At 44.5% G+C, this 11060-nt stretch overlaps 1 long non-coding RNA gene across 1 annotated transcript; it reads right to left on the bottom strand.

The window, feature by feature from the left end:
- Positions 1-5571: 5571 nt before the first annotated feature.
- Positions 5572-10658, bottom strand: LOC130456144 (uncharacterized). Its single transcript, XR_008914651.1, has 2 exons — positions 5992-10658; positions 5572-5876 (listed from the first exon to the last, which is right to left on the bottom strand). It is a non-coding gene; the product is annotated as an uncharacterized LOC130456144 (long non-coding RNA).
- Positions 10659-11060: the final 402 nt, after the last annotated feature.

The raw sequence follows: 11060 nt of genomic DNA, 5'->3' as shown, positions 1-11060 counted from the left end.
AAGGTGGGAGCCAAGCCGCTCCCCTTTGCCTCTCACAATGACCTTCCCCAATGGAAAGAGCAGGAACGGCTCTTGGGAAGCTGCTGAGACACAAGGACAGAGGGACAATTGGCCTCCTCAGGAGCCGGGACGAGTCTCTGAAGAGCTGTGCCAATCACTCCAGAACCCCACTGCTGGAGCTGAAGCCCAGTGCGGGTAGTGAAGGGGCTTGTGTTGGGAACACACAGCCTCACTCTGCCCATCAAAATCAAAGCCTAGTTGCTGGCCAGCTGACTCCTGAGGGCACAAAATGCCCACAGGTTGAAGGCAAAATTCCAGGAATGCCAGAAGGAGCTAAAAAAACCCAGAAAAGTAAGAAGTACCAAAGGAAGAGAAAGGTTTACTAGGCAAAGAGTGGCCTTCTGACCAAATGGCTGAGATGTTCAAGGAACTCTGGTTGAAGGATGGAGGCCTAGAGTCTAAGCAACGGTACTAGTGCAAGAAGAGGGTGATTCAGGCCCAGGAAACCCAAGAGAGCCCCGGGGACCAAGAGGAACAGAAGCTTCGGGCCCAGGATCATAAGCCATCTCACCATGGGCCTCACGTTCTGTCCTTAATGTCCATTTTTATTTTCTTCATTTCTGTTCATATTTTTACAAGGGACTTTATATAAAGCACTGAATTTCAGCCTCCAGATTGTTTTCTAAGCTCATACCTTTTGAAGATGTCTTCTTTAGCAGACCCATTGCCCAGTCCAATATACTGAGCTCATGCCATTCCTTTCCTTAGTGAAAACACATCCAAAAGAATCCAAAAGAATGAAGAAAACATTTCCAAGGTGCACCCGATAGGAAAATAAAACAAAGTCCTATCCCACAATAGTGCCTATGAGTGGATACGTATGTCGGGTCTATGATTGGATAACTATACCTATTGCAGAAGTGTTCTGTATGTTTATTTGAGTAGGAAAATCTCAATGGACATTGGAGCAAGGAGGCTCGACTTGTGATTTTATCCATGGATGTCCCAGTGTGCTAACGCTCTTAATAGGAGTGGATAGGCAACTCTTTTGTAACTTAGAGACTTGGAGAATACTCTGAGTCACTAGGGACTTATTTGGCACCACTCAGTTAGTAGGTGTCAAAGGCATCATTTGAAACCAGGCCTCCTTCCTGTCTCTGAAGCTAGTCCTTTCTTCACTCTATTATGTTAGGTTATCTCTCAAAGGATATTCATTAGCTTCATCAAGGGATGGGAGTTACCTTCTCTTGGTCTTGTGGAGGTATCTGGGTTGTATCCTTTCTAGCAATGCAGGTGAAAACCTATCCACGTCTCCATACAAAGAACTCTAGGATGGGGGCTTTCATTCAAGACACCACAGAACTGGGCCAGGCTTGTCTCATCCCTCATCATCCAACTGGATATTGTTTAGACTGCTTCTCCCTCTGAAATCATCCTTAGTAATATGCTGTAGCTCACTGATCCCCACCATGCATCTTTGCATAACCCTTTTCGTCATCTACCATATATGTTCCTTGCAGTTAAAACCTCCCCAGATAAATATTGCAGTTAAAAATGTTCATTCTTTTTTGGTAAAAGCCTTCTCTTCCATCTTAGAACCAATTCTGTAGATTGGGTCTAAGGCACAAAAGTGGTAAGGAAAGGCTAGGCATAAGAGATGAAGTGATTTATCCCGGGTAACACAGCAAGGAACTCTCCCAGGCTGGATTTGAGCCTCCAGTCTTTAGGCCTGATTCTCTATCCACTGAGCCACTTAGCTACCCTTCCTAGGCTTCTTCCAAAATTGGTAGATCTTTGCAGAACCATGGAGAAGGACAAGAAGAGAGAAGACACAAAAGTTTCTTATGGAAATACATGGTCAATTTTTGTGAATGTACCATGTGCTGCTTAAAAGTAGGTATATTCCTTTTTGTCCCTATTTCTTTTTCTCCACATGTCTACTAACTGTAATTTTTCTAAGATTCCCTTACCTATTTCTTATTTATTTTTTCGTTTGATTCATCTAGTTTGGATAAAGGCATTTTCAGGTCTCCCACTAGTATAGTTTTTCTATCTATTTCATCCTTTAGCTCCTCTAGTTTCTCCATTATATATTTGGATGCTATGCCATTTGGTGAATACATGTTGAGTACAGACATTTCCTCATATCTATACTGCCTTTTATCAGGATGTAATTACCTTCCCTATCTCTTTTAACTACATTTGTTTTTACTTTGGCTTTGCCAGATATGATGATTATGACTCCTGCCTTCTATCAGTTGATGCCCAATAGATTTGACTCCATTTTCTTACTTTCTCGCTATTCGTATCTACCTTCCTCATATGTTTCTTCCAGACAACATATTAGGTAGGGTTTTGGATTCTAATCCACTCTGCTATTCATTTGTGTTTTATGGGTGAGTTCATTCCATTAACATTCAGAGTTGTGATTACTAGCTGTGTATTTCCCAGCATTCTGATTTCTACTCCTTGTCCTGCCTTTTCTTCTTTCACTATTTCCTTCGGCACCAATGTTTGTTTATAATCAGTCCCCCTACTTCCCACGCTTTTATTTCTTCCCTTTCTACCCCCCTCCCTTCTTATTCCCCTCCTTATTTTCCCTGTAGTCTTTCTAAAATTACCCCCCTATTCTCTCCCTCCCTTGTACTGCTTCCCTACCCACCAACAAACAGAAGTTTGTTACCCTTCTACTCCCCTATAGGGCGCAAATCTATTTTCTGCCCAAATGTATTGCATTTTTTTCCTCTTTGGGTCAATTTCAAAGCATGTGAGGGTTGAGTATTTCCTATCTCTAACCTCTTTACCCTTCTAGTGTATTGATGTTCTCTCCCCTCCCACCATGATCTTCTTTGTGACATATAAATTTACCCCCTTTTGTTTCTTTTCCCGTTTCTTTTAGTATTAACCTCTTTTTTAAGGCTCTAGTTGTATACATATACACACACCTATATATATATTTATGCATGCATATATCTATATACCTATTTATGTCTTGTCCTTTCATCCTATGTAGTTTGTCACTGTTCCCTCTAAGTGTAATTCTTCTAACTGCTTGGGTGAGAGCAACAGTTTTTGTTACCCATGACCTCTTTTCTTATAGGGATACATATCATACTTATTGAGTCTCTTAAAATTTTTTTGTTTTGTTTTGTTTTTCTTTCCCCCTCTTTTTAAATGACTTTTAATTTTTATTTTTATTTTCCTACATTGTACCTTCGTTACAAAAATCATTTTATTACCCTCCCTCCCCTCCCCCACCTCTCCCATGGCAGATGCGCAGTTTGACTGGGTATCGCCTGTGTTCTTGATCAGAACCTCTTTCCATGTTGTTGGTATTTGTTTTTGGTTGTTGTTGGTATTATGTGTTCATTTGGAGTCTATTTCCCCATTCACATCTCCTTCGACCAATGTCATTAAGCTGTAGTTTTTCTTTAGTGTTTTTACTCCCACAGTTTTTCCTCTGGATGTGGATAGTGTTTTTTCTCCTGCCTCTTTAGGTTGTTCAGGGTCATTGCTTTACCACCAGGGGAGGAGTCCACTACCTTCGATTGTACCACAATGTGTCAGTCTCTGTGTACAATGTTCTCTTGGTTCTGCTACTCTCACTCTGCATCACTTCCTGGAGCATCAAATTTTTTGTTCAGGTGTGGTCTTTTCTTTTCAAATTGTTGGAAATTTTCTATTTGGTCCAATGTCCACACTTTCCCCTATAAGAATAGTCAGTTTTGCTGGGTAGTTGATTCTCGGTTGTAGACCTAGTTCTCTTGTTTTCTGGAATATCATATTCCATGCCTTCCAGTCCTTCAATGTGGATGCAGCCAGGTCTTGTGTTATCCTCACTGTGGTTCCATGCTATCTGAATGACTTCTTCTTGGCAGCTTGTAGTATCTTTTCTTTGGTCTGATAGTTCTTGAATTTGGCTATAACATTCCTGGGTGTTGTCAGTTGGGTATTAAGTACAGGAGGGGATCTGTGGATTCTTTCAACCTCTACTTTTCCCTCTTTTCTAGGATATTGGGGCAGTTTTCTTGAATAAATTCCTGTAGTATGATGTCTAGGCTTTTTCTTTTGTCATGGTCTTCTGTTAAACCAGTGATTCTTAAATATTCTCTCCTCGAACCATTTTATAAATCCTCTGTCTTGTGAATGAGATGCTTCATATTTTCCTCAATTTTTTATTCTTTTGTTTTTGTTTTATAGGGTCTTGCTACCTTGTGAGGTCACTTGATTCCAGTTGTTGTATTCAGTTTCTTAAAGACTGGATTTCATTCCTGGATTATTGGTCATCCTTTTCTTTCTGGTCTGATTTTCTTTGGAGATCATCTTTCATCCTATGTTTACTTCTTCTTTCATGTCCTTTGTCTCATTTTTATCTTCTTTGCCTCATTTTTCATCTCCTTTGCCTCATTATCCAGCTGGTTGATTTTGGCTTTCAAGGCACTATTTTCTCGTTTTAAATCAACTGCCTCTATTTCCAGATGATTTATCTTAGTTTTTAAGTTCTTTTCCCAATTGTCTTCTGCCTCTCTTAATTGTGTTTTGAGTTCTTCCACAGCCTGTATCCAATTCACTGGGATTTCTGATTTATTATTTGCTTATTTCTTGTCTTTTTCGTTTGCTGAATAGAAGCTGTTTATAGTAATTTCTTCTTTTTCTGTTATTTGCTCATATTTACCCCTGCTTTGTTCCCCGTATTTGGCTGTGCTCTTGTTCCTCTAATTATTTTTTTTTGTTTTGGGGGCTTCTGTCAGTCTTCCCTCTTGGAGCTTTAACAGATCTCTTGGGGCAGTCTCTGTGGGAGGGTTGTTGGGGGTTTGAGCTTCCCTGTCCTCTGGAGCCATTTTATTGGATTAAAGTCCAGCAGTTAATTATGGAGGGGTGTGGAGCCTGGGCTTCCCAGAGTTCTGAAGACTTTAGATGGGATTAAGTTCAGTGGAGTTGGACTGCCTGTGCTCTGAGTCTAAAACCTCCTGGAAGGCTGGAGGAAATATAGAGGATCTCCACAGCTCTGGCCAGGCTCCCAGGTCTATGCTCTCTCTCTAGGTCCTTCACCGCCATCTGTGTTCAATGCTTTGGGCTTGGAACAGCCCTGCCTACAAGGTACACCCTCCAGATCAGCACCTTTTCCCACCCAGAATTTCCCTCTGCGACTGGAGTCTCAGTGCTCTAGGTGGGAGGGGGGAGGTGTCCAGGGACTTTCCTTCTGCCTTACCCTTAAACATGAGTGTTCTCAGATTCCGGCTTTTTTGGGGGGAGGGTGTACCTTTTGTATTGAGTCCAGCAGGAGGATTCCATTGCTCTGTCTATTTGTTAGGTTTGATAGTCAGTCCTCTAGTAGCATTCATTTTCTAATCGCTAAGGAAGGGTATTCAGAGATCTGAACTTCTGCTCCTTCCATTCTGCCATTTTGACTCTGCTTTATCAACTAGATGGTTTTTAGACTGCTTCTTGCAAGCAAATGACCCTTAGTAATATGCCTCAGCTCAGTAATACCCACCGTGCATCTTTCCATAACCATTTGGGTCATCTACTATTTGGGTTCTTTGGAGTTTAAACATCCTTAGATGAATATTGCAGTTAAAAAATTTTTATTGTTTTTTTGGAAAAAAGCCTTCCTTTCAATCTTAGAACGAATTCTTTATATTGGGTTTAAGGCAGAAAAGTGGTAAGGAAGGGCTAGACAAAAGAGATGAATTGATTTGCTCAGGGTCATACAACAAGGAAGTATCCCAGGCTGGATTTCAGCCTCCAGTCTTTAGGCCTAATTCTCTATCCACTGAGCCACTCAGCTTCCCTTCCTAGGCTTCTTCCAAAATTGGCAGATCTTTGCAAAACCATGGAGAAGGACAAGAAGAGAGAAGACATGAAAGTCTGCCCTGGTTGGCAAACAAAGGAAGAAAAATGTCTTATGGAAACAATTGCTGGGTAAGTTTGAAACTGATCCATAGAATACTTCTTGAAGGGATTTGTAGTTTTCATTCCCCCCCTTACCTTCCATCTTCTAATTAATGCTGTGTATTGTTTTTTAGGCAGGAGTGTGGTCAGGACTGGACAATGGGGGTGAAGTGATTCTCACAGGGACACACATCTAGGAAGGGCCTGAAATCAGATTAGAATGTGGGACTCCATTGTTCAGAAGCACTCATTAGGAAAGAGAAGAGAAGACACTTGGGGTTTCAGCCTTTCCCACCCAAGTTGGGATCAGGTCCCAGACAGAGTACTAGCCCAGAGCCAGAGTTAGTTCAGAGAGAAGTCAAGGAAGCAAAGAGTCCCATTCCTCTTCCCCCACTAGCTTTGCAAACGGAATCACCTCCCTAGGGATCCTTTCCTTGGACAATGGCTTTGGACCTTAAACTCCACCAGTGCTATACCTCCCCCCCTCCCCAGATCCCAGAGTTGGGCCATCAGACATAGGACTCTGATTCCTAAGTGGATTCAAGCTGGGATGGAGGTCCCCTCATGATTTCCCTTCTACTTTCACCAGTGCTCTGGACTTAGCTCTCCCATTGGCTCCCAGAGTCACGTGCAATGAGTCACTTCTGTCCTTGGCCTCCAACTTCCCCCCTCTCCTACAAAAGGAAGTTTTTGGATTAGATGATTTCTTCCAAGCCCTTTCCCAGTTCGGTGGTTGCCACCCTGGAGGGCCGGAGTCGCTCCCGCATTTGTGAGTCAGAGCGAGATTCAGCTGAGGTAAGCACAAGGGCCAGTAGAGTGGCCACAATGGCTGCCTCCATCGCCTTCACATCACTGGGAGCAACCATTCCTGCTTCCTCGGTCACATCAGGCCCCCGCCTTCAAATTCTGATGGTCTCTACCAAGGAACCTCAGGAGGAGCAGGATTCCAGCAGCAACAGCCTGGAAGACAGCAAGCAGGATCCCCAGTTTCAGCCTGTTGTCTGTCTGCTTGAGCAGGACATGAAGACCCTGCAGGCAGGCAGATGAGGAAGAGCTCTGGAAGATGGGAGCCAAGCTGCTCCCCATTGCCTCTCACAGGGCCTTCTGCAGTGCGCAGTGGAAAGAGCAGGGACGGCTGATGGGAATCTGCTGAGACACAAGAACAGAGGGACAATTGGCCTCCTCAGGAGCCAGAACAAGTCCCTGATGAGCTGTGCCAATGACTCCAGAACCCCACCCAGTGCGGGCAGTGATGGGAATTGGGTTGGGAACACACAGCCTCACTCTGCCCATCAAAGTCCAAAGCCAGAGCTGCTGGCCAGCTGACACCTGAGACCACAAAATGCCCCCAGGTTAAAGGTAAAATTCCAGGAATACAAGAAGGAGATGAAAAGAAAAAAAAAGAAAGGAAAGAAGAACCCCAGGAAGAAACAGCTTGACTAGTCAATGAGGGAAGTTCTGACCAAATGGATGAGGTGTTTGAGGAACTCTGGGTGAAGAATGGTGGCCCTGAAGCTAAGCAGGAGATACAAGGCAAGAAGAAGGCTCTTGGTGAGCTTGAAGCTGATTTCTAGAATACTTCCTGAAGGTTTTTATAGCTTTCATTCCCCCCTTACCTTTCATCTTCAAATCAATGCTGTGTATTGGTTCTCAGGCAGGAGAGTGGTCAGCGCTGGGCAATGGGGGTGAAGTGATCTAGTGATTTGCCCAGGGTCACCCAGCTACAAAGGGTCTGACATCAAATTAGAATGTCAGACTCGACTGAGAAGAATTCCTTAGGAAAGATCACACTTGGGGTTTCAGACTTTCCCACCCAAGTTGGGTTCAGGTCCCAGACAGAGCACTAGCCCAGAGCCAGAGTTAGTTGAGAGACAAGTCGGGAAGCAAAGAGCCCCATTCCTCTTCCCCACTAGCTTTGCAAACCGAATCTCCTCCATGGGGATCCTTTCTTTGCACAATGGCTTTGGATCTTGACCTCCATCAGTGCTGTCCCCCCCCTCCCAGATCCCAGAGTTGGAGCATCAGACACAGGACTGATTCCTAGGAGGGATTGAAGCTGGGATGGAGGTCCCCTCATGATTTCCCTCCCACTTTCACCAATGATCTGGACTTAGCTCTCCCATTCGCTCCCAGAGTCACTTGCAATCTGTCCCTTCTGTCCAGGCCACCATTTCCCCCTCTCTCCTACAAAAGGAAGTGTTTGTATTAGATGATCTTTTCCAAGCCCCTTCCCAGTCCAGCTGCCGCCATGCTGGGAGGGTGGAGGCGCTCACACATTTGCGAGTCGGAGTGAAACTCAGCTGAGGTAAGCCCAAGGGCCAGCAGAGTGGGCACAACGGTTGCCCCTTTTACCTTCACATCACTGGGAGCAAGCATTTCTGCCACCTGTATGGCATCAAGCCCCCCCTCCCCCTTCCCCTTCTGATGGTCTCTACCAAGGAACCTCTCGTGGAGCAGGATTCCACCAGCAACTGCCTGGAGGACAGCAAGCAGGATCCCCAGTTTCAGCCCGTTGTCTGTCTGCTGAGCAGGTGAAGAAGAGCTCTGGAAGATGGGAGTCAAGCTGTTCCCTTTTGACTCTCACAATAACCTTCACCAGTTTAAAGAGTGGGGAAGGCTGATGGGAAGCTGCTGAGACACAAGGAGAGAGGGACAATTGGCCTCCTCAGGAGTCAGGACAAGTCTCTGAAGAGCTGTGCAGGGAATGACGGGACTTGTGTTGGGAACACACAGCCTCACTCTGCCCATCAAAGTCCAAAGCCAGAGCTTCTGGCCAGCAGATTCCTGTGGGCACAAAATGATCACAGGTTGATGGCAAAATTCCAGGAATGAGAGAAGGAGATGAAAAGAAAAAAGAAAAGAAAGAAGAAACCAAGGAAGAGAAAGCTTGACTAGTCAAAACGAGTTCTGACCAAATGGCTGAAAAGTTCGAGGAACTCTGGGTGATGAATGGTGACCCAGAGTCTAAGCAAGATATCCAGGTCAAGAAGAATGTACTTGAGGCCCAGGACTACCAAGAGGAACAGAAGACAGGGCCCAGGATCAGGACACATAAGCCATCTCAACATGGGCCTCACCTTCTGTCCTTGATGTCCCTATTATTTTCTTGATTTTTTTGCAAAGGACTTTATAGACAGAACTGAATTTCAGCCTCTAGGTTGTATTCTAAGCTTAATTTAACCTTTTGAAAATGTCTTCTTCTGCATACCCATTGCCTAGTCTGATTTACTGTGCTCATGCCATTCTTTTCCTCAGTGGAAACACATCCAAAAGACTGAAGAAAACATTTCCAAGGTGCACCCGATAGAAAAATATAACAAAGTCCTATCCCACAATAGTGCTCTATGAGTGGATATAACTCCAGTCTATGATTGGATAACTATACCTATTGCTGAAGTGTTCTGTATGTTTATTTGAATAGAAAAAAAGACAATGGTGATGGGAACATCCCCATTGATTCATCCATTGATGTCCCAGTGTGCTAACTTAATAGGAGTGGATAGGCAACTCTTTTATCACTTAGAGATTTGGAGATTTCTCTGAGCCACAAGAGATTTATTGGGACCACTCATGCAGTAGGTATCAAAGGCATCATTTGAACCTAGACCTCCTTCTTGACTCTGAAGGTAGTCCACTTTCCACAAAATTATGTTAGGTTATCTCTCAAGTGATATTCATTAGCTTCCTCAAGGGATGGGAGTTACCTGATGAATCTGGGATGTGTCCTTTCTAGCAATGTAGGTCAAAACCTATCCACATCTTTTTCACACTAAGAATTCTAGTATGTAGGTTTTGGTTCAAGACACCAAAGAACTGGGCCAAGCTTATCTCTTCCCTGATCATCCAACTGGATGGTTTTTAGACTGCTTCTTGCTCTCAAATCATCTCTAGTAATATGCTGCAGCTTATCGATACCCACCATGCATCTTTCCAAGACACTTTGGGTCATCTACCATTTGGGTTCTTTACATTTAAATCTCTCCAGGTAAATATTGAGTTAAAAGATTCCATTATTTTTTGGAAAATGCCTTCCCTTCCATCTTAGAAACAATTCTGTATAATGGGTCTAAGGCACAAAGTGGTAAGGAAGGGCTTGGCAAAAGAGATGAAGTGATTTGCCCAGGGTCACACAAGCAAGGAAGTGTCCCAGGCTGCATTTGAACCATCAGGCTTTAGGCCTGATTCTCTATCCACTCAGCCACTCAGCTTCCCTTCCTAGGCTTCTTCTAAAATTGGCAGATCTTTGCAGAACCATGGAGAAGGACAAGAAGAGAGAAGACATGAAAGTCTGCCCTGGTTGGGAACCAAAGGAAAAAATATGTCTTATGGAAACAATTGCTGGGTGAGCTTGAAGCTGATTCCTAGAATACTTCCTGAAGGGATTTGTAGTTTTCGTCCCCCCCCCCTTACCTTCCATCTTCCAATCAATTCTGTGTATTGGTTCTCAGGCAGGAGAGAGTGGTCAGGGCTGGGCAATGGGGGTGAAGTGATCTGCCCAGAGTAACACAGCTAGGAAGGGTCTGAAATCAGATTAGAATGTTGGTCTCCATTGAGAAGCACTCATTAGGAAAGAGAAGAGAAGACACTTGGGGTTCCAGCCTTTGCCACCCAAGTTGGGTTTAGGTCCCAGACAGAGCACTAGCCCAGAGGCAGAGTTAGTTGAGAGATGAGTCAGGAAGCAAAGAGCCCCATTCCTCTTCCCCCACTTGCTTTGCAAACCTAATCTGCTCCCTGAAGATCCTTTAATTGGCCAATGGCTTTGAACCTTGACCTCCACTAGTACTTTCCCTCCCCCCCACCCCGGTCCCCAAATCCCAGAGTTTGGCCATGACAGAGGACTCTGATTCATAGGCGGGATTCAAGCTGGGATGGAGGTCTCCTCATGATTTCCCTCCCACTTTCACCAGTGCTCTGGACATAGCTCTCCCATTGGCTCCCGGAGTCACGTGCAATGAGTCACTTCTGTCCTGGCTTCCATTTTCCCCCCTCTCCTACAAAAGGAAGTGTTTAGATTAGAATATCTCTTCCAAGCCCTTTCTGATTGCCACAGTTGCCAGGCTGACAGGGCTGGGGTGGCGCGTCAGCCCATGTGCGTGAACATGCGCCTGCAGAAGCGAAACTCAGCTGAGGTAAACATAAGGGCCACCAGAGCGGCCACAATGGCT

The sequence above is a fragment of the Monodelphis domestica genome, chromosome X (genome assembly GCF_027887165.1).
Source record: "Monodelphis domestica isolate mMonDom1 chromosome X, mMonDom1.pri, whole genome shotgun sequence".
NCBI lineage: Eukaryota > Metazoa > Chordata > Mammalia > Didelphimorphia > Didelphidae > Monodelphis > Monodelphis domestica.
The sequence above is the reverse complement of the archived record's forward strand: the minus strand, read 5'-3'. Positions and strand labels throughout refer to the sequence as shown.